Below are 24,866 nucleotides of genomic sequence, written 5' to 3' on the forward strand. Positions count from 1 at the left end.
TGACTTACAACCACATTCTGAGCCCAAAATTTCTCTTGCTAAGCTAGACAGTTGTAAAGTGAGTTTTGTCTGATTTTTATGACTTTTCTTGCCACCCATGTTAAGTGAAACACTGTAGTTGTTGAGTTAGTAACACAGTTGTTAAGTCAATCTGGCTTCCCCGTTGACTTTGCTTTCTCGGAAGGTCGCAAAAGGGGATCACTTGACCCCGGGACAGTGCAACCATCATAAATATGACACGGTTATCAAACATCCAAATTTTGATCACGTGACCATGCTGATGCTACAACATATATGTGAAAAAGTGTCATGTCACATTTTTCAGTGCTGTTGTAACTTTGAAGGGTCACTAAGCAAATGATTGTCTGTGGAGAATCTCAATCACCCAGGTCATAGTTGCCCCAAAGGTGGTTTTTCAAGAGGCAACTGGACTTCCTGGTTTTTCTTTTGAAGACATTTTGCTTCTCATCCAAGAAGCTTCTTCATCTGAAGCGAAACGTCTTCAAAGAAAAGTCCAGTTGCCTCTTGAAAAAGCACCTGTGGGGTAAACAAATGGTTGTAAGTTGAGAACTACCTGTAGTTAGTTGATGAGTTCCAACTGATTTGGTCTGGTTCGGCTGAAGCGGTAGTGGTTTGGCGGCCTGGGTCGCTGGAACCGGCAGTGACCCAGGCCTGCCACGCCCTCAAATTGGTTCTCCTGGTGGTGTCATAGGCGCTGCCATCTTGTTTTTTTTGCTTCTGCGCATGCACACAAAGCAATTTTTATTGTGCATGTGCGCACAGCACGCATTAAGTTTGTCTGCCCGGCCATGAGCAAACCAGCAGTAGTGACTGCCAGAACCCATCCCTGCTTGTAGTGTGTTTGTTTGTTTGTTTGTTTCAACTGTGTGCTGAGCAATTTCCTAGGCAGCCAACAATCTCATCACAAGACGAAGGCATCTATAGGAGAAAGGGGAACTAATTTGAGCATACATTAAAAAAGACAGATAAAAAATAGAATGCTGTGCCCCTTATTAACCCTTTTACCAATCGGATCATCCTCTCCTCATGCACTAGAGCGGTGGTAGGAATAATTTGGACCTATCCTGGATCTCTTGGAGTAATTTTTAATCTTGTTTTCTTGGGGTGACAGTGGTCTCATTCAAGACTGGAAAAGGGGTGATGGGTCGAACAGTTTAAGGAACCAACAAAGAAGAATATTTATACTCAGAGTTGAACTGTGAGATCCTGGGCGGTCTCTGAGATTGGTGGTTTTCTTGCAGGCCTTTAATTACCAAACTAGGTAACGTCATGAGTGCTACAAGGCAACAGAGTTTGCTCTTTGTTTATATAAGGTGGTTTGCCTTGTCGGTGTTGGTGAAAGTGGTGTTTTCCTCTTGGATTAACATGGAAGTAATACCAGACTAACAACCAAGCAGTAAACAATACTCCAATGAAGGAAGTACTAGCTCAGACAAAAGATCAAATGGAAAAGAACAGCTAAATCAAGAAACCATCAAGATCACTCCCACCAGAGGAATACTTAGATTGGACATCCAAGAAATATAGAGGGAGACTCAAGAGAGGAATGGGGGAGACAGGTCAAAAATATAAAAATAAAAGCATAGCAACTGAGGTGTCGAAGCGGGCAAGAGACAATGGATAGTTGAGCTCTTTTCCTTCCTTATTGTTCTTCTGACTTGTTTTTCCTCCTTCCCCCCCCTCTTTCTTTTAAAGCATAGCAATTAAATCATAAAACAGGCAAGTGATGATGGAAAGATGATTCCTTTTATCAGTTGCTGTTTCAATTTGTTTTCCCTTCTCTCTCCCTCTCAATGCTTTTTTCTTCCTCTTTTTGTAGGCAGGTGACATGATTAGAAGTTAGACAGGAAAGAAGGGGGGGAGCCTTTTATAGGGTGATATGATTAAAAGCTAGGCTAAGTGGTGGTAGAAATAAAGGGAATATTAATGTACTATACTTTTATTTGATAAAATGAAAGTAATAATGAGAAATAGGTGGAATAACTGAATAATGAAAGATTGTTATCTAATATAGATGTATATTGTTATGAAAATTATATAAATTGATTGAATGTAATAATAATACTCAATCTGATCAGTTTTCTTTGTATTGGAATGTATGTTGCCCAGATGCCTCACTGTTCACACGTTAATTTGACATTTTTATTAAAAAAAATAAAAAGACCACTCTGGTGATGGGATTCAAATAATTTAACCACTGGTTCTCTGCCCTAATGATCAGTTGGGTAGGCATGGCTCAGGGGTCATGTAACCGGGTGATCATGGCCAACTCAACGTCACTCATGTCAATGGGAGGTTGGCCTTAGCTGTTACAATGCAATAAGGGTTAACCGGAGAGGCAGTTTCAATACAGATGAGGCTAGAAACAACATCAGAATGTTTCCTTCCTGCCTTCCTTACAGGATTAGCCCTGCAAAGTGGGAAAAAAATCAAAAGGAGATTTCTTCCAACAACCAGTCCTCTGGACTGCTCAGAAAGTTAACAACCGGTTCTCCCGAATAGGTGCGAACCGGCTGAATCCTACCACTGGACCACTCCCACCAACACTGACAAGGCAAGCCACTTGTATATAAACAGAGCAAAAATCTCATAGGTGCACAGGAAGATAAATACTAAATAAGGTGTTCCCTCCAGGTCCAACACCAGGAAGAGCCTTCCAACTTTATTTACTACGTATCCAACTGGCAAATAGTGATAAGAAGTAGGATCACTCAGGTATATTGAGATACAGGTGTTATCACCCAGACAGGCCCCTTATGAAATGTACCTTCTGAATATTCTTCAAGGACAGACCTGTGCACAACGCAATGTAGTAATCCAAGCAACAGGTGATTAGGGTGTAAGGAGAGCCTATTGACTCAAGCATGGCCATCTTTAGCATATATGATATATTTAGGCAAAGCTTTCCTTGCTAAAGCTCCAACCTCCTTATTAAATAGGAGCTATGACTTTAGGAAGATCTCCAAACTACTAGCTGTTTCTGAATAGGAGAGTACAATTCCTGTTGTGGCCCACCAGCACAGCTGGTGGCAGACTCAGACATTGAGGAGATTGGGGTGGAACATGGGCCAATCCTGGAATCTAGGGAAAGCTCTGGCATCAGAGGCAGTGATGGGGCCAGCGCCATCCAACAGTTATCAGCTGCCTTCGGAGTTGGAGATGAGTGGGGCAGAAGAACAGCTGGAGCCTGTTCCAATGTGCACATATGCAGAGCTTCCAGGAGAAGGGAACAGCTAAGAAACAAGAGCTGACTCGGGAGTAAAGGCACAGGTGGACGATGAATGGCTCCTCCCATAGGGAATAAAGATGAGCAAAAGGGGAGTGGAGTTTGCCGGAGACAATTGGTTCACTTAATTAGTGTGAAGATTTGTTCGTGACTCTCGGAGACTCCTTGCCAAGTATTTTTTTTGTACAGCCGTTGCGTTTGGAAGATATCAGCCTGGCAGCTCTCCAAGCCTGATAAGGTCTGTGGTTGTAAATTCACCCTTGAAAGACTGTTTGCCTGGACTTTGCTGGATGTGAAAGAGAGGAATTCACATTAAGCTTAATAAAAAGCGGTTTTGTCGGGACAAGGAGTCTGCTTCGTGATTTGGTGAAGCCTAGGTCAATACAATTCCTTTCGAGGTCAAAGACGGTGTTTTTCAGGAATCAATGGGCCTACAAACAAAAGTATCTCAGTCTTGGAGGGATTTAATCTGCACCTCTTCTTCCCTATCCAAACCCTGACTGATTGCAGACACTGAGACAGCATTTTGACTCTGTTGCCGTTTGGCCTGGGGCCAAAAGAAATAGCTGGGTATCATCAGCACATGGAAAATATAGGCCCTCATATCAACCAATTCCTCCCCCAGCAGTTTAATCTAGATGTTAAAAAGAAGCGAAGAGAGAAGATGGCCCCGAGGCACTTCACAAAGTAGAGATTTCAACTTGTCAGTTCAGGTCGTTGAACCACTGACTCGGAGGAGATCCTAACCAAGAGATATTTCCTGGCGGGCTTTCTCAACTGTGGGGAGCCAGGAATTTTCCACATTTTAATTTTGTTCTTCTGAATTTATCACTAGCTCTGCATCCACCTCAAAGAAACCTTGTTTTGACCTTGTCAAACCACTCTGCCAATGCATAGCCCAGATCCTCGCTCTTAATCATTTATGTCAACCACAAAACTATGGGCTCTCCATATCCATAATGCAATGGAGTATAATCAATGAACCAGGGTGTATCATTTCACAAGAAGAAAATTTAATTTACAGTGATGCCCTACATAAATATCGGTGATATTACCGAATACAAGATAATCCATCTTGCAAAAGTTTAAAGCACAGAGTGCGTATTAAAGGCAATTTCGATTAATAAATTCTCGGAACAATATAACAAGGCAGTTAGCATGCAAAACTACAGGTAGTCCTCAACTTACAGCCCATGTAATGATGGGGTTACAAAAGCAACAGAAAATGCAATCTGCCGTTGAAGTTATGACCATCATACCACTCCAGTTGATCACAAATCAGGTACTTGGCAACCAGCTCACATATACAACTGGTTGCAAAACCTAAAGTCATGTGACTGCAATTCTCGACTTTCCCAGCTGGTTTCCAACGAGCAATGTTGGAATTAAGGAAGCCAGATTCACTTAATGAACATGATAAATGTGACTGTAAAATCAGGTCCAGTCATGTGATTTAATGACATCATCATTTAGGGACAGAAATTACAGTTCTAATTATAGCCATAATTAGTTTAGAACAGAGGTGGTATTCAACAGGTTCTGACCGGTAGTGGAAATTTTGATTAGTTCGGAAAACCAGTAAATACCACCTTCCCCCATCTATTCTCTGCCTCCCAAGTCCCTGCTGATTGGGAGGGAATGGGGATTTTGCAGTATCCTTCCCCTGCCACGCCCACCAAGCCACGCCCACAGAACTAGTAGTAAAAAAAGAATTGAATCCCACCACTGATTTAGAAGCCCAGGAACAATATTCTACGCAGCCATAGAAAATATTAAAGAATAATAAAACATCTGAAAACATTAAAAAGTGTTTTCTACTTCTATACGCAGCTAAAATGTGCAGGAGAGTTTGTGCAAAATATAAATTATTGCAGGATTCATTGCCAAGTCCTGTTAGAGATATGTGTGAGAGAGATTGTTTTTAAAAATATATATATGCAGAGGATAGATTGTAAGGCTAAAAATCAGTGGCCCCTCAGAGAAACATCAACGTAATGATAAATTTTAAAGTTCCAAATGAACTATTCTTTTTCGATTCAGCATTCAGTCCAAGGAAGATTTTTTGCTGCAGATCAGGCAGCTCCACAACATTATTTTTGCCCCAAACAGTGTCAGCTTTTGGAGTATTAAAGATATTATATGCAGAAAATCCTCTGGGTTTTTAGATTAATATGAGCTGCTGTTCCAAAAAATAAAGTAAAACCTGTTAGTTTTAATAGAAGCTTTAGGGTTCCACCACAAAATCGCAGAGGACAAAATCGCGCTCGACAAAAGCGCGCATTTGACGTCATCACAGCGCGACGAAAACATCGCACTGTGATCGAAAAATGTAAAAATAAAGCTAAAACCTTACCCTAACCCCCCCAAACCTAACCCTTAACCTAACCCTAAATCTAAGCCTAAACCTAACCGTTAACGTAACGCTAAACCTAACGCTAACCCTTAACCTAACCCTAACCCTAAACCTAACCCTTACCTTTATGTGAATCGGATTGCTTTAATTTTAATTTTATTTCAATTTTTAATTTTTTTCGTCGCGCTGTGATGACATCACATGCGCGCTTTCGTCGAGCGCGATTTTGTGCTCCACAGTTTTGACGGGTCACGAGCTTTAGAGCTTGTTCAGCATTAGAAAGAGATAGGCTACCTCACACAGTTTTAAAGTTTGTGCAAAGTCGCCATAAATCAGTGGTTAGAGCATTTATTCTGCATGTTTTCAAATTCAGCCTTGGATATGGTAGTCCTTGACTTAATAACCTTCTGTATCCTGACTGAAACTACAATGGCACTAAAAAAAGTGGCTTATGAACATTTTTCACACTTATGAATTATGACTGTCACACATCCTCATGTAATTAAAATCTGGCAACCCGCATATATTTTTGATGGTTGCAGCATCCCAGGGTCCTATAATCACTATTTGTGACCTTCCCAGGCAACTTCTGAAACGCAAAGTCAAGGTGGAAAGTCAGATTTGTCAAATTACGCAGCACAGCTAATTGTCTCACAGCTGATCGTCAGAACTTTTTTTTTACTTTCTTAAGCATTTTTTAAATGCTTTTAAAGTAAAAAATGCTTTTAAAACTTTTTTTAAAGTTCCAATGATCAGCTGTGCAACAATCAGCTGTGCCGTGCGAATATAAAGCAGGAAATCCTGCTTTCTAGTGAATCTAAATCGCGTAGGACAGTGTTCTCCCCCCCACCCCGCTGTTCTACTTACCTTTGCAGACTCAGAAAAGACTTCTTACTGCCTGGATTGGGCATGTGCTTGATGCATGTGTTTGGCGCACATGCGCGCGCAAAGCAAACTGGTAGCAGACTTCAGAGCATTTCACCTCTGGGTAGTTCTCTACCCAAAACTGCATTCAGTTTTACGATGTAGAAAAAATGTGGAGACTCTAGAAAGAGTGCAGAGAGAAGAGCAACAAAGATAATTAGGGGACTGGAGACTAAAACATATGAAGAGTTGCAGGAACTGGGTATGTCTAGTTTAATAGAAAGAAGGACTAGGGGAGACATGATAGCAGTGTTCCAATATCTCAGGGGTTGCCACAGAGAAGAGGGAGTCAAACTATTCTCCAAGGCACCTGAGGGTAGAACAAGAAGCAATGGGTGGAAACTAATCAAGGAAAGAAGCAACTTCGAACGGAGGAGAAATTTCCTGACAGTTAGAACAATTAATCAGTGGAACAGAAATTGCCTCCAGAAGTTGTGAATGTTCCAACAATGGAAGTCTTTAAGAAGATGTTGGATAGCCATTTGTCTGAAGTGGTGTAGGGTTTCCTGCCTAGGCAGGGGGTTGGACTAGAAGACCTCCAAGGTCCCTTCGAACTCTGCTATTGCATTGTATTGTATTGTAAAGTATTGTATTGTATTGTATTGTATTGTATTGTATTGTATTGCTCTCACTTACCAACTACATTTAGCAACAGCAGCTTATATCTCTAGGCACTGCAGTCATGAAACAACACGTCATGTGACCAAGATGAATTTATGATATCACTTCCATTCGAGGTTGTTACATACATCACTGGGGGTCACTAAACAAGACATCACATGCTTACAATTTGTGATTTATTGCTGCCTTCTCCATTGGTTTTGCTTGTCACAAGCCAGCTGCAAAGCATTCCAATGTCAATCATGTGATTCCGGGGCACTTTAAAGGACTAAAGGACTGCCAGTTGCGAAATGCTCAAGTGTCAATCATGTGACATTGGAGAAGCTCTGACATTTGCAAGCACAAGGTAACAACCTTGTAAATTTACCTTTGCCTCACCATCATAACGTCAAACTGTCACTAAGCAGGGCAGTCGTTAAGTGAGAGCTGTATGAATTTCATATCTGCATGAAGCTGTGGTTTGTGTAATTCAGTGGTTTGGGGTTGGGGGGTCATCATTATGATATGATACTCAGCTGGAGATGCTGTCAAATAAGTGATTTTTGGTAGAAATGCAAGGCTCTTTGGAGTGGCCTCCTGTTTGAGATCAGATCTATACCTACATGATCACTTTCTGGATGACGAAGGAAACTGAGGTCTTCTAAAATGCTTGCATTGAATGCCCCTCTGTTTGCTGTTGCATTTTTTATGACTTTTAGTCTTCTTTGTATTTCTAACTTTTTTTGCTTTGTTGTATGTGTAAGCCAGTGGTCCAATGGTGGGATTCAGCCAGTTTGCACCACTTCGGGAGAACCGGTTGGTAACTTTCTAAGCAGTTTTGGTGAATTGGTTGTTGGAAGAAATCATTAGGGCAGAGAACCGGTTGTTAAATTATTTGAATCCCATCACTGCAGTGGTCCCTGATCTTTCCAGGTTTCTGGACCAGCACTGGGGACCATGGGGGTGTATGAGAGGGGATAGTTCCACACAAGCAGGTTGCACAGGTGGAGAGGCGCCCGCTCACACACTCACACTTCGCTTGTGCAACCTGGTTCCAAATGGCCTGGGGATTGAGGATCCCTGGGGTAAGCGATGGAGAGTCTGCAGACTAAAAATCTAATGAGTAAAGTAGAATAGAATAGAATAGAATAGAATAGAATAGAATAGAATAGAATAAGAGTCGGAAGGAACATTGGAGGTCTTCTAGTCCAGCCCCCTTCTTGGGCAGGAAACCCAATCCAATTTCTTCTTTAAAACTTCCAGTATTCGAGAATTCACCACTTCTGGAGGCAAGCTGTTCCACTGATTAATTGTTCTAACTGAAAGGAAATCTCTTCTTAGTTCTAAGTTGCTTCTCTCCTTGATTAGTTTATGCTCATTGCTTCTTGTTCTACCCTCAGGTGCTTTGGAGAATAGTTTGACTCCCTCTTCTTTATAGCAACCCTTGAGATATTGGAACACTGCTATCATGTCTCCCCAGGTCCTTCTTTTCATTAAACTAGACATACCCAGTGCATGCAACCGTTCTTCATATGTTTTAGCCTCCGGTCCCCTAATCATCTTTGTCTGAGTGATCACTACCAACAATTATCTGTTTCTATTTCTAAGCATGTATTTCTAAGCAAGACATTTGTTGCCCCGTTTATGACCTTTCTTCTCATTAAGTGAATCACTGCAGCTTGTTAGTAACACGGTTAAGTGAACCTACTGACATTGCTTGTCAGAAGGTCACAAAATGGGATTAGATGAACCCAGAACATTGCAATCTTCATAAATATGTCTTAGTTGCCAGGAGTCTGAATTTTGATCATGTGACCATGGGGATGGTGCAAAAGTTGTAAGTATGAAAAATGGTTATGTCACCTTCTTCGCTGCTGAGGCAATTTTGAAGGGTCGTTAAACAAACTGTTGCAAGAGGAGGACTTAGCTGTATGTAGTGGTTTCTAGCCTAGCTTTCTTCCTTATTATTTTGGAGACTTTACTACTTATCAGTATTTTACTGATTTTTGTACATCGGTTCTAAGAGGCTCTGCCAGGAAGAAAAACAATGTCTAAAACTAATTTACCAAGAGGCAGAAACTGCATCCATTTCCCTAATAGGCTGTTAAGTATTTCACAGTTAAAAAAATAAATAAAAATCACTGCTACAGATATAATACGTATTTGCAAAGAGCTCATCTTAAAATAACTACAATGGCACTAAATTGGGTTTTGTATTTCCAGATGGAGAGCCAGACATGAAAAATACCCTTTTAAAATAACATACGGCCACTATTATAAGAAAATTGGGCTTGTTTGTTGCTCAGTCGTAACCTTATTTTAAGTGCAGCCTGCATGTTGTGTCTTATATTATCTAGGTCATTTCTGCACTTCACCATTTTTCCGTCTGCATTAATGCTCCCTAAAGGAAACATTTGACTTGTATACAAACCATTGCAATACAAGTAATCCTCAACTTAAGATCAAAGTTCCAGACTTTATTGTGGTCATAAGTCAAGGACTCTAGTGCAGGGATCCTCCCGGTTTAACAATTGGTTAAAGAATCATGAATCAGCCGAGAAGATAAAGATAGGAAAATAGCACGGGAAAGTGGGTGGACTCATCTGATCGTCAGGGCGAAGCGGTGTGCTCCCAGCTGATTGTCAGAGCTACTGATTCGCCTGAACCGGTCCAAACTGGTAGAATCCCACCCAGTGGTGGGTTCCGGATCCTCTTCCAACCAGTATGGTTGGAATGGGCTCGGCGGTGTCCATATGGATGTGTGCATGCTTCTTAGCGCCTCCGTGCGCCTCTGCGCTGCTGCAGCTGCTCAGCGGAGCATCATGCAGGCGCTGTACACGCCGTTCACTGAAGCGCCAAAGACTTAAAAGACCGGTAAGGAGCTCGGGCAGGTGGGTGGGCCCTCTGGAGCACCATACCGGAATGGTATCTGGTGTTCCGGGCAGGCTCCGGTATGCCTGTACCAGGGCAAACCACCTGTAGCCCACCACTGATCCCACCCCTGCAAGGACTGCTTATAAGAATTTTGGCCATCGGTCATTGCAGTCATAAGTCAAAGTACCTTGTCCAAAAGGTGCTTTTTTCAAGAGGCAACTGGACTTTCTGATTTTTCTTTGAAGACGTTTCGCTTCTCATCCAAGAAGCTTCTTCAGCTCTGACTGGATGGTGAGAAATGATTCCACACCCATTTGCACAACTCTGGTGACCTTGACGACACAGATAAACCTCCAAGTGGCCTCAAGAACTCTCTAAAACAATGCAAATGACCAGCTGTCTGCCAGGAATATAAATCCTTCCATTCCCCACCATCCAGTCAGAGCTAAAGAAGCTTCTTTTTTTTTTTTTTTTAAGAGAACTTTTTTATTTTTCTTTAAAAAAAAACAAACACAAATATGTCATCATTTGTCAATCATTAAGACATTGAAATACAATTTTTTTTGTTGTGTGTACCCCTCCCTCCCTCCACCCCCCCATCCCCCCTCCTCCTTCCCCCCCCGACTTCCCAGAACCCGTACACGGTATGGATTTTTAACTAACACAGTCTAAAATCTATTGAGAAAAAAGAAATAAAGAAATTAATGACATTCTAGATTGAACTTAGCTTCTTCTTACTGAACTAACTTTTAACAGTTTAAATCATTTCTGATCTTAAGCATAGGCTAACTGGAATTTCTTAGTCCCGTATTTATTTTGTATATAGTCAATCCATTTTTTCCAGTCTCGTTTATATCTCTCATTTGAATGATCTTTAAGATATGCCGATATTTTAGCCATTTCAGCTAAGTTTGTTACTTTCAATGTCCATTCTTGGATTGTAGGCAAGTCTTCCTTCTTCCAATATTGCGCCACCAACAGTCTTGCTGCAGTTATCAGGTGCAGAATCAAATTGGTCTCTACCACTGTAAAATCAGTACATATACCTAGTAAAAATAACTGAGGAATAAACTTTATCCTTTTTTTAAAAACATTTTGCATGACCCACCATATTTTTATCCAAAATGCCTTAACCTTTTGGCAGGTCCACCATATATGATAATATGTAGCATCGAGAGAACCACACCTCCAACATTTAGGCTGTACATTCGGATACATAGAAGCCAACTTTTTAGGATCTAAATGCCATCTATAAAACATCTTGTAAAAATTTTCTCTCAGATTTTGAGCTTGTGTAAATTTCACATTTCTTACCCAAATTCTTTCCCATGTATCCAACATTATTGGTTCCTCAATATTTTGAGCCCATTTTATCATACAATCTTTAACTAATTCTGTTTCCGAATCCATCTGTATTAATACATTATATATCCTCTTTATATGCATTAAGCTTTGATCTCTTATTTGTTTAAACAGATTATCCTCAACTTGAATAAAGCCAATTTTTTGATCTATTTTCCACCTAGCCTGTAATTGCCCATACTGGAACCATGTTTGAACTACCTTCTCCTCTTTTAATACCTCTAAAGATTTTAATTGTAATACCCCCCTTTCCGAGGTAAGAAGCTGTCTGTAAGTAAATCTGTCCTGTTTTTGTGCTGTATTCATATTTTCAATTGCATGTCTAGGAATTGCCCACATGGGTATCTTGTCATTTAATTTATATTGGTATTTCTTCCAAACCCGCAATAAAGCATTTCTCAAAATATGACTTTTAAAGTTCTTATCCAATTTTTTGTTGAATAACAGGTAAGCATGCCAACCAAATACCAGATCGTGTCCCTCAATGTTCAATATTCTATCAGAATTTAGAATTTTAGAATTTTATTAGAATTTGTAGGCCGCCCTTTTCCCTGAGGGGACTCAGGGCGGCTCACACAAAAACTGGGAAGGGGGGGAATACAGACAGTAGGACAACATGTAATAAAATAGCAAACAACATACATTCATCATTCGGGAGGGGCAACTATCCTATCCCCAGGCCTGACGGGCGAGCCAGTTCTTCAAGGCTATGCGGAAGGCCTGGACGGTGGAGAGGGTACGAATCTCCACGGGGAGCTCGTTCCAAAGGGTCGGGGCTACTGCTGAGAAGGCCCTCCTCCTTGTAGTTGCCAGCCGACACTGGCTGGCCGATGGAATGCGGAGGAGGCCTAATCTATGGGATCTTATCGGTCGCAGGGATGTAATTGGCAGAAGGCGGTCTCTCAAGTATCCAGATCCACTGCCATGTAGGGCTTTATGGGTGATTAATAGCACCTTGAAGCGCATCCGGAGATCAACAGGTAGCCAGCGCAGCTCGCGGAGGATAGGTGTAATGCGGGTGAATCGGGGTGCACCCGCAATCACTCGCGCGGCTGCATTCTGCACTAGCTGAAGTCGCCGGATGCTCTTCAAGGGCAGCCCCATGTAGAGCACATTGCAGTATTCCAGCCTAGAGGTCACAAGGGCCCGAGTGACTGTTGTGAGAGCCTCCCGATTCAGGTAGGGTCGCAACTGGCGCACCAGGCGAACCTGGGCGAACGCCCCCCTGGTCACAGCCATTAAGTGGTGGTCAAATGACAGCTGTGGATCCAGGAGGACTCCCAAGTTGCGAACCCTCTCTGAGGGGTATAAAATTTGACCCCCCAGCCTGAGTGATGGAACAGTAGCCAAATCTTTGGGAGGGAAACACAACAGCCACTCGGTCTTTTCTGGGTTGAGCACAAGCTTGTTAACCCTCATCCAGTCCATGACGGCCTCAAGGCCCCGGCACATCACGTCCACCGCTTCATTGAGTTGGCACGGGGCGGACAGATACAATTGAGTATCGTCCGCATATTGATGGTATCTAATCCCGTGCCTGCGGATGATCTCTCCCAGCGGTTTCATGTAGATGTTGAATAGTAGGGGGGATAAGACCGAGCCCTGAGGCACCCCATAATTTAGGGGCCTAGGGGACGATCTCTGCCCCCCCACTAACACCGACTGCGACCTGTCCGAGAGGTAGGAGGAGAACCACCGTAGCACGGTGCCTCCCACTCCCACCTCCCGCAGTCGTCGCAGAAGGATACCATGGTCGATGGTATCGAAAGCCGCTGAGAGGTCAAGGAGGACCAGGATGGAGGAACGTCCTTCATCTCTGGCTCTCCAGAGATCATCCATCAATGCGACCAAAGCGGTTTCTGTGCTGTAACCGGGCCTGAAGCCTGACTGGAAGGGGTCTAGGTAGTTTGCTTCCTCCAAGGACCGTTGGAGCTGGAAGGCCACCACCTTCTCAACAACCTTCCCCAGAAATGGAAGGTTGGAGACTGGACGATAGCTATTAAGAACAGCTGGATCCAAGGATGGTTTCTTCAGGAGGGGTCTCACCACCGCCACTTTCAGTGTGGCGGGGAAGTTCCCCTCCCGAAGGGAGGCGGTTACAACCGCCTGGATCCAGCCTCGTGTCACCTCACTGCAGTTAGTAACCAGCCATGAGGGACACGGATCCAGGACGCAGGTGGAGGTACTTACAGCTCTCATGGCCTTGTCCACATCCCCGGGGGTAACGTCCTGAAACTCAACCCAGAGCTGTTCTACTTGGTCCCCTTGCGCCTCGGCTGGAACTGCAGGGGTGGAGTCCAAGTCCGACCGAAACTGAGCAATTTTGTCCGCTAAGAATTGGGCATATTCTTCGGCTCTGCCCTGCAAGGGTTCCCCCGCCTCCCTTTTGTTCAGTAGGGAGCGGGTTATCCTAAACAGGGCGGCTGGACGGGACTCAGCGGATGCTACCAGGGTGGCTATATGCGATCTTTTTGCTGCCCTAAGTGCCCTGGTGTATTCCCTGGTGCAGGCGGTTACCATTGCCCGGTTCGGTTCGGACTTATCGGACCTCCAACGGTGCTCTAGGCATCTCCTCCGGCGCTTCATCTCCCGGAGTTCCTCGGTAAACCAAGGGGGTCTCCGGGATCCGCCGCCTCGGAGGAGCCGCAGTGGCGCAATCCGGTCGAGGGCCTCCGACGCTGCCGAGTGCCACGCAGCAGCCAGAGTCTCCACCGGACTGTGGGCGAAAGTGTCAGGAATAACCCCAAGCTCTGTCTGGAACCTTGACGGCTCCATAAGACGCCTGGGGCGGAACCACCTGGTCGGTTCCTCCTCCCTACAGTGGGGGTTTGGCCTCCGGAAGTCGAGCCTCAGTAGGTAATGGTCTGACCACGACAGGGGTATGATGTCACTCCCCCTCAGACCAAGATCACAAATCCACTGCTCCGAGAGAAATACGAGGTCAAGCATGTGTCCCGCTGAATGGGTTGGGCCCCGAATTACTTGGGTCAAGCCCATGGCTGTCATGGAAGCCATGAACTCCTGCGCCCCATCAGAGTTTTCGCCGAGCGACGGCAAATTAAAGTCCCCCAGGACCATCAACCTAGGGAACTCAATTGCCAGCTCGGCTACCGACTCGAGGAGCGAGGGGAGGGCTGCTGCAATGCTGTTGGGAGGCAGGTACGTTAGCAGCAGACCCACTTGACCCTTGAGGTCCAACTTTAACAGCAAAGACTCACACCCGACAATCTCCGGAGCAGGGACCCTACGAGGAACTAACGACTCTCGGATAACAGCGGCCACACCCCCACCCCTTCCCTGGGCTCTCGGCTGATGCAGCACCTGAAATCCTTCTGGGCACAGCTCTACAAGGGGGACTCCTCCCTCTGGGCCCAGCCAGGTTTCAGTAATACATGCCAGGTCTGCCCTCTCGTCTAAAATTAAGTCCCGGACGAGAGGAGCTTTATGTACAACAGACCTGGCATTTAGCGACAACAGCCTGAGACCAGGGTCCTGACTACTTGCGCCATCTGGTCTTGGAGTGGGACTCCTAGGGCCGGAAGGAGGGATCTCTGTAATGTAGCGAACCCTCCTTCCCCGGTAATGGCCTGCCCTAAAGTCCCCGCCGTATCTGCCCCTCCCTGTTACGACCGCAATACCCCGACCCTCTCCCGTGTCTCTGGTCCCCTCAACCACCCCCGTGGCCTCCGCAACTCCCGGCAGGTCCTCCGAATCACGCATACTCATACACTCCCCCAAGCAGTCCCCACATAAAAAGTTAAAAACACAAAATTACAACAATATGATCATAAAAGTGGGACATTCATTCATCTCAAGCGTACCTCATGCATAGCCCATACAAAGAAAGAAGAAAAAGATGAAAGAAAAGAAAGAGATTATAAATTATAAATTGCGCAAAAAATTAATTAATTTAAAGTGCGAATAGTTCTGGGAAGGTCCAAAAAAGTCCAAGATGGTTGAGGCAAGGAGAGGGCCTTCTATGTACTGTAAGTACCTCCGCTCGGCCGGTAATGGCGCTATCTGTGTTAGCAGGTCCAAGGCGGCATCAGGCAACAATGGCCGTGGCAGATGGAAGTCCAAATAGAAGAGCAGATGAAGATATACTCCAAAAAGTCCAAAAGCCGCATTCCAAAAGGATTCTAATCTCGCCCAGCAAAAGGCCCTGCGATGGCGATGGCCTAGTGGAGGGGGGAATGCACCAACAGGGGAGGCCAAGCCGAGGGGAGAGGAAGGGGGGTGCAATAGCAACAGATGGAGACAGCCTCCCATTCTCTCCCAGTGCTGTTCCAGGCTAACCGCCTTCTCCCTGGGGCGATGAATAGTCCAATGCAAGTCCACAGCAACCAAACACAGACGGGATAAAGAAAGTAGCATAAAGGGGGGGGGGAGATTCTCTCAGCCAGCAAGTGGAGGAGAGTTAAGGCTCTCTCAAGTCAGACAGGTCACGACGAACCTCCAACAATAGTTACCCAACGTCTCTAGCCGAGTTGGGCCGCAACGCCTTCCAAGCGGCACCCGGACGGTATCTTTAAACGCTGCTCTAAATCAGCTGGGCCGCGGCGTCTTCCGGGCGTCCCCGAACGGCATCAGCGTCTTTCGCGAAAGGCAGCCTCGGAGAGCAGAATCTCTCCAGTCCGCTGCCTGCACCAGACTCTCTGTAAAATCGCTCGTGCCCTGGTCTCTCTTCAGGCTCCGAACGGCACCCGGGCGATGTCTTTAAGCGCCTCACTAATCAGCTGGGCCGCGGCTTCTTCCGGGCACCTCCGAGCGGCGTCGGCGTTTTTCGTGGAGGGCAGCCTTGGAGAGCAAAAACTCTCCAATCCGCTGCCAGCACCAGACCCTCCGAGAAATCGCTCGTGCCCTGGTCTCTCTCAAGCTCGATTTTCTCGGGGCAATTTCTCCTTCTTTGGCTATTTTTCCCGTGTAGACGCCGGAGCGAAAAGCCCGGCAGCCATGTTCCTTCGCACATGCGCAGAAGGTCATGAAGGTCATTGGTTAAATGAATCCAATCACTAATTACAGATAATGCCACTGCATCATAATATAGTTTTAAATTAGGTAGTTTCAATCCTCCTCTCTCGCGTACATCTTGCATTATTTTCATCTTTACCCTCGGCTTCTTTCCTGCCCACACAAATTTGTTGATACCCTTCTGCCATTCTAAAAGGTTCGCATCTTTTTTAAGTATAGGTAACATTTGGAAAAGAAATAAAAATTTTGGTAAAATGTTCATTTTCACTGCCGCTATCCTGCCCAGCAAAGATAAGTGCAATTTCTCCCATTTTTTCATCTCTGTCTGTATGCTATGCCAAAGTGGTTCATAATTATGCTTATATAATTTCCCATTTGAAGTTAAAATGTTAACTCCAAGATATTTGACTTTTTTAACTACCTCACATCCTAGCATCACTCCTAATTCTTCCTTTTGTTTAATATTCATATTTATAGCTAATATTTTGGTTTTTCCTAAGTTTATTTTAAAGCCAGACACTTGACCATATTGATTAATCGTATTCATTAAAACCATACTGGATTCCTGCGGTTGTTCCAATATTATGACCAAATCATCCGCAAAAGCGCGGACTCTATATTCTTGCTGCCTAATCTTGATCCCTTTTAAACCATCCAAGCCCCGTATTTTATTCAACAATACTTCCAAAGTTATAATAAACAATAATGGGGACAAAGGACAACCCTGTCTTGTACCTTTTCCAATTTGAAAAGAGTCTGTTAAACTTCCATTGACTATGATTTGTGCTGTTTGCTGTTGGTATATTGCTTTAATTGACTGTAAAAAATTATCTCCTATCTGCATTTTTTGCAATATCTTCAGCAGAAATTGCCAGTTAACTCGATCAAAGGCCTTCTCAGCATCCAAAAATATAAACGCAGCAGGGATCTGGTTGTTCTTTCCCAAATATTCTAATGCATTAATAATTAATCTGACATTACTTTTCATCTGTCTCCCTTGTATAAAACCTGTTTGGTCCGTATGTATCAATTGTTGAATGACCAACATTAACCTATTTGCTAATATTTTAGTAAAAATTTTATAATCTACATTCAGTAATGAAATGGGTCTATAATTTTTGGGTTGAGTAGTATCTTGATCTTCTTTGGGTATCAAAGATATAAACGCTGTCTTCCAAGATGGAGGGACTTTACCTTCCGTTTGAATCATATTAAATAATTCTCTAAGAGGTTCTACCATTTCTAACTGTAAGTTTTTGTAGTAAACCGCTGTCAAGCCATCTGTACCTGGTGCTTTCCCTGGCTTTAATTGCTTAATTACCTGCAGGATTTCCCCCGAGGTTATTGGTTGATTCAATTTTTGCCTGTGTTCTTCTCTAACTGAAGGTATTTTCTCCTTGTCTAAATATTTGTCTATGTCTAAACCATTAATTTTATCCCCTTTATACAGTTCTGTAAAAAATTCCCAGAAAGCCTTTTGAATCTCTTCCTGTTGGAACACCTCCTTCCCTCTGTAAATCAGTTTAGATATATTTCGAGTTTTCCTTTTTTTCCTAATCTGATAAGCTAACCATCTGCCAGGTTTGTTTGCATTACAAAAAGTATTGTGTTTTGCATATAATAAATTAGTAGCTACCTGGTCAGAGATCAACATGTCAAATTGAGATTTTAATATGTTAATAGCTTCCTTAACCTTTGTATCGTCTGGTTTCCTTGTTAACTCCAGCTCTTTTCTCTTAATTTCCTCTTCCAGTTCTGTTCGTTTTAGCCCTTGCTTATTTCTATGTGTTTTATTTATATTCATCAAAACTCCTCTCATATACGCTTTGCTTGCATCCCATACAAATTCCATAGATGTACCCTTATTCATATTCAAAACAAAATATTCAGATAGTAATTTTTTACAATCATTAATATAGTTTTCATATCTAAATAAATTTTCATTCAGTCTCCAAAACCTTCTTGCCTGCACTACCCTTCCCAACTCCATCCAAACTGGGTTATGGTCCGAAAGGACTCTAGCTGCAATCTTTGTTTTCTTGACCCTAGAAAGCAAATCATTAGTGGTTAGAATAAAATCGATCCTTGAAAGGGATTGATGCCTGTCCGAGAAGAAAGTGAAGTCATATTCCTCTGCATTTCTTTCTCGCCAGATATCTCTCAATTCAAAATCATCCATAATGTCAAAGAAAGATTTGGGTAACTTTGCTCGCATCTTGGTATTTAGGCGGGAAATCTTCTTATCTCTCTTAGTAGAGCTAAAGAAGCTTCTTGGCTGTGAAGAGAAACATCTTCAAGGAAAAACCAGAAAGTTCCAGTTGCCTCTTTAAAAAAAAAAAAAAAAAAAAAAAAACCTTTGGGACAACCAGGACCTGGATGACCGAGATTTTCCATAGACATCAAAGTACCTTGTTTCCAGATTTTATTTCACAACTATTTTTATGTTGGTCATAAAGCAAATCACAACAGTCTCTAAGTGAATCATGTTATTGTTAAGCGAATCCAGCATATTCAATTGGAAAATGTAAAGGGGAAAAAATTGACATCAATCATGGTCATGTGACCATGGAATGCTACAAGCAGACATAAATGTGAGGTAGTTGCCCAGTTACCCAAAATGTAATCATGTGATTGTGGCAATAGGGGGGCAGCAGCTGCAACTTTGCGGATGGATCTTAAATAAGCATTTTGAAATTCGAACTTAGATCATTAAAATGACTGCTTGTAAGTTGAGAATTACCTATATATGTAACCCTTAAAAGGTAAAGGTTTCCCTCCCACATATGTGCTAGCCGTTTCCAACTCTAGGCAGCATTACTCATCTCTGTTTCAAAGCTGAAGAGCTAGCGCTGTGAGAAGATGTCTCCATGGTCATGTGGCTGTCATGAGTAAATGCCAGAGGCGCCCAGAACACTGTTATCTTCCCACGAAAGGTGGTTCCTATTTTTCTGCTCACTCCATTACATAGCGCTAGGGATTCGAACCGCTGAACTGCCAAAGTTTCTGATCAATAAGCTCAGCGTCTTAGCCACTGAGCTACTGTGTACCCTTACGTAATTTCAAATGCCTTGATACCAAAAATTTAGTTTCTCTCTCTCTCTTCTCTCTCTCTCCCCTCTCCTTCTCTCTCTTTCTCTCCCCCCTCTCTCTCCTCTCTCTCCCTCGCTCTCTCTCTCTTCTCTCTCCCCCCTCTCTCTCTCCTCTTTCCCCCCCTCTTTCCTCTCTCCCCCTCTCTCTCCCCCCTCTCCTCTCTCTCTCCCCCCCCTCTCTCTCCCCTCTCCCTCTCCCTCTCCCCCCCCCCTCTCTCTCTTTCGCTCTCTCTCTCTCTCTCTCTCTCTGTAATAATTTCAGGGCTTCCCTTCATACAAATCACCCATAAAATGATGAAAATTTCACAACACAGTTCATTTCTAACATACTTCATAGCAATAGCAATAGCAGTTAGATTTATATACCGCTTCATAGGGCTTTCAGCCCTCTCTAAGCGGTTTACAGAGTCAGCATATCGGCCCCCACAGTCTGGGTCCTCATTTCACCCACCTCGGAAGGATGGAAGGCTGAGTCAACCTTTGAGCCGGTGAGATTTGAACCGCCGAACTGCAGCTTAGCAGTCAGCTGAAGTGGCCTGCAGTACTGCACTCTAACCACTTCGTGTGGTTAGAGTGCAGTACTGCACTCTTCGTGTTTTACAGCATTTACAACAAGAGGAAAGCTGCACACTGGCAGCAAGTCATAGCACATTACATTTCCCCCATTGTGAGTGTAAAGTGTATGAAGTTCAAAAAGTGTTGTTTTTTTTAATCACAATTTTTCATGGAATACCGAGTGACGTTTTGTGGAACCCCAGCTGAGAAGAGTTGTTGTAGGCCATCAATCTTTTCCTTTCCCTGTACAGAACAAATATCCATACCTGCCTGTCAGTTGGACATTTTCCCATGACTAAGTCTCCAAACTCTTCCCTCTTCCATCTGAGGTACCCTGCATTTCCATGCTTTGAATGACAGCTGTAAAAACCAATCATAACACAAACATTGTCAATGGTAATGACTTCCTGGGAGGAGATATCCTGTATTCCCATGCTTTGAGTGACAGGTCTACCACCCAGCCATCACACAAACATTGTCAATGGTGATGATTTTCTGGGGGGAGGTAACCTGTATTCCCATGATTTGAATGACAACTTTAACATCACACAAACATTATCAATAGTAATAATTTCCTGCGAGGAGCTACCCTGTATTCCCATGCTTTGAGTGACAGGTCTACCACCCAACCATCACACAAACATTGTCAGTGGTGATGATTTTCTGGGAGGAGGTAACCTGTATTCCCATGATTTGAATGACAACTCTAAAACCTCTAAAACCCAATCATCACACAAACATTATCAATAGTAATAATTTCCTGGGAGGAGCTACCCTGTATTCTCATGCTTTGAGTGACAGCTCTACCACCCAATCATTACACAAACATCAATAGTAATGACAACCTGGGAGGAGGTGCCCTGTATTCTCATGCTTTAAGTGACAGCTCTACCACCCAATCATTACACAAACATCAATAGTAATGGCATCCTGGGAGGAGGTGCCCTGTATTCTCATGCTTTGAGTGACAGCTCTACCACCCAATCATTACACAAACATCAATAGCAATGACATCCTGGAAGGAGGTGCCCTGTATTCTTATGCTTTGTGTGACAACCCTAAACCCCAGTCATCATACAAACCAGAGGTGGGTTGCTGCGGTTTGGCCAAACCGGTTGTGGCCAAAGAGCAGCTGAGAGTGAACCAGTACGGTGGCTCTTTTGGCCCACCTGCCCGTACTCTATACCTGTTTTTATGGCAGAAGGTAATTTGCACATGTGTGCACAGTGTGCAGTGCCTGCATAAGCTCCGACAATCAGAGGAGCTTATGCAGTATATTCGGACTTTAAGAACAACAAAAAGAACATACATTGCCTCCTTGGTAGCGTCCGCCGAGTCCCGCCCAGCCGCCCTGTTTAGGATAACCCGCTCCCTCCTAAATAGGAGGGAGACGGGGGACTCCTTACAGGGTAAGGCTGAGGAGTATGTCCAGTTCTTGGCGGACAAAGTTGCCCGGTTTCGAGCGGACCTGGACTCCACCCCAGTAGATCCAGCCGAGACACAAGGAGAAAACTTGGCAAACCATCTCTGGGTTGAGTTTCAGGAAGTTGCCTCTGGGGATGTGGACAAGGCTATGCGAGCTGTGAGTGCCTCCACCTGCATACTGGACCCGTGTCCCTCCTGGCTGGTTGCCAACAGCAGTGAGGTGACACGAGGCTGGATCCAGGCGGTTGTTACCGCTTCTCTTCGGGAGGGGTACTTTCCCACCGCGCTCAAGACAGCGGTGGTAAGACCCCTCCTGAAGAAGCCGTCTCTGGATCCAGCTGTTCTTAATAACTATCGTCCAGTCTCCAACCTCCCCTTTGTAGGGAAGGTTGTTGAGAAGGTGGTGGCTCTCCAGCTTCAGCGTACCTTGGAGGAAGCTAACTATCTTGACCCCTTCCAGTCTGGCTTCAGATCCGGTTACAGCACAGAAACCGCTTTGGTCGCATTGACTGATGATCTCTGGAGAGCTAGGGATGGAGGCCATGCTTCCATCCTAGTTCTCCTGGACCTCTCAGCGGCTTTCGATACCATCGACCATGGTATCCTTCTGCGACGACTGCGGGAGATAGGGGTGGGCGGCACTGTCTTGCAGTGGTTCTCCTCCTATCTCTCGGACAGGTCGCAGTCGGTGTTAGTGGGGGGGCAGAGATCGTCCCTGAGGCCCCTAACCTATGGGGTGCCGCAGGGGTCGGTCCTATCCCCCCTACTATTTAACATTTACATGAAACCGCTGGGCGAGATCATCCGAAGGCACGGGATAAAATACCACCAATATGCGGACGATACACAGTTGTATCTGTCCGCCCCGTGCCAACTCAATGAAGCGGTGGACGTGATGAACCGGGGACTGGAAGCCGTTAAAGACTGGATGAGAGCAAACAAGCTGATACTCAACCCAGACAAGACCGAGTGGCTGTTGTGTTTCCCTCCCAAAAATTTGACCAACATACCATCACTCAGGCTGGGGGGGCAAAATTTATACCCCTCAGAAAGGGCCCGCAACTTGGGAGTCCTCCTGGATTCACAGCTAACTTTTGACCACCATCTCTCAGCTGTGACCAGGGGGGCATTTGCCCAGGTTCGCCTGGTGCGCCAGTTGCGGCCCTACCTGAATCGGGAGGCCTTCACAACAGTCACTCGAGCCCTTGTGATCTCTAGGCTGGAATACTGTAATGTGCTCTACATGGGGCTGCCCTTGAAGAGCATCCGAAGACTTCAGCTAGTCCAGAATGCGGCCGCGCGAGTGATCGTGGGCGCACCACGGTTCGCCCACATAACACCGATCCTCCGTGAGCTGCACTGGCTACCTGTTGGTCTCCGGGTGCACTTCAAGGTCTTACTCACCACCTATAAAGCGCTCCATGGTAGTGGATCTGGCTATTTGAGAGACCGCCTTCTGCCAATTACCTCCCTGCGTCCCATCAGATCGCATAGAGTTGGCCTCCTCCGTATCCCATCCGCCAGTCAGTGCCGACTGGCGACTACTCGGAGGAGAGCCTTCTCTGTTGCGGCTCCGACACTATGGAACAATCTCCCCGTGGAGATTCGTACCCTCACCACCGTCCAGGCCTTCCGCACAGCCCTCAAGAACTGGCTAGCCCGTCAGGCCTGGGGATAATCTTATTTTCGCCCCTCCCGAATGCTGAGTGAATGTTGCGTTTTACTGTCTAATTTACTTTGTGCACATCTCTTTTTGGTATTGTCCTACACTCCCCTTCCCTTTTTTGATTGTAAGCCGCCCTGAGTCCCCTCAGGGAAAAGGGCGGCCTATAAATAAACAAATCAAATTCAAATCAAATTCAAATCAGCTGGTTGTCACAGGGGCCGTGGATTGCACAATCAGGGAACCAGTGGTGACGCTAAGTGCAACCCACCACTAATACAAACATCATCAATGGTAATGACTTCCTAGTAGAACCTCACACATCGCTTACCTTTATACGGGGCAATTTATCTTTTTTTTCTTTCTCACAGCAGTCCTGTAAAGTTGGATGAGAAGTGATGAGTGGCTTTGTGTGTTAACAATGAATTCTGGGTTCCTGAGTCTAGGCCTAACACTCTAGGCACAGAAAATCAAATGAACGGCACGTAGGGACTTCCAATTCCTTTCCAAGCTTCCACAGAATTGGCAGAGTTTTCGTTCTCTCAATTAGTCCATTTCTATCACAGCTGATGCACCATGCTGCCTCCTTAATTGAATTTCATTCTGCTTTGTGTTAGTTCCAATGTCTCCCATAACAGAAATGGCTTGGAAAGCAGGGGGGCATTTTGTACCTTATTATATATTTATTGAATGGAACTGCTTTTTTAAAAAAAAGATAACTCTGGATGAAGATTGAAATTTGTAACATGAAGTTTTGTTTTAATCCTTACTTCGTGATTTAGCCCCAGATCAACCCATTAAAACAAGCTATGGAAGCTAAAATATAATTTCTGCACTTGGGTATCCATTCCAACTTTTTCCTCTGGTTGAAACATATCTCCATTATTTTCACTGTTGTAATTGGTGCAATCTGAACAGAAGGCCAATTCCTATGTGACTATCATGTCACCCCTAAAACTTATCTTTGTTAGGCAGAATATACCTAGTTCCCTGCAACGTTCATTGTCAGGTTTAGTCTCTAGATCTCTTATCATTTTTATTTCTCTTCCCTGCATTCCTTCTGTGTACCTAAATAAGAAGCCTTCTGCTTTTTTGATTCAGACCATATAGGACTATTTCTGCACATGAGCAGTCAAAGAGACTGATTGAATCTCCGTAATGTCTCAACATGGCATATATTTCTCCTCCGCATGTCAGTGCAGGCTTCTCTTCAAGATTGACGAAGTGCATCCACCAAGCCTTAAGGCATACGTAAAGATAAATAATAAACTTACTCCAAGCTTTACTGGAATGGATAGGCTTAGATATTTTGATTAAAAAATACTGTATATTATACCTGCCAAAAAGGTGGGTGGAAATGTCTGTGTGTCTTCTACAGCGAATATTGCGGCAGGGAGGGAGAGGGGTTGGTGTAGCGCCAATCAGTTGTTCTAGAAATGGCCACGGCGGCAAACGGACCTTGGCGGTGAATGAGTGGTGGCAAATGGGCCATAGTGAATGGGCTATGGCAAATGGGCCAGATGAATACCTGATGGATGCTGGCAGAGGCAGGTTTTTTTTTCTTATTTTTCTCCCCAAAACCTTGGTGCAGCTTATAGTCTGGAGCGTCTTATACTCCAAAATAATACAGCAAATAAATAGTTTTCCAAAACACAGTGCTCTGATGATGATGTCCCTGTTATATCTCTGGACTCATCCATATTAAATTAATCCTAGATGTCTTTTAAAGCTAAACAAGGAATGCAGATTACCTACATTAAAAATCTAAAGACCTGATTTATGTCCTTGGTTCTAGGATTTTTG

At 44.3% G+C, this 24,866-nt stretch overlaps 1 protein-coding gene across 1 annotated transcript in view; it reads left to right on the forward strand.

Annotated features, from left to right (window-relative positions):
• DPP6 (dipeptidyl peptidase like 6) overlaps nucleotides 1-24,866 on the forward strand; it is a 230,004-nt gene that overhangs the window by 106,906 nt on the left and 98,232 nt on the right. The window lies entirely within an intron of this gene.

Source organism: Thamnophis elegans, chromosome Z (genome assembly GCF_009769535.1).
Source record: "Thamnophis elegans isolate rThaEle1 chromosome Z, rThaEle1.pri, whole genome shotgun sequence".
In the NCBI taxonomy this organism is placed as follows: domain Eukaryota; kingdom Metazoa; phylum Chordata; class Lepidosauria; order Squamata; family Colubridae; genus Thamnophis; species Thamnophis elegans.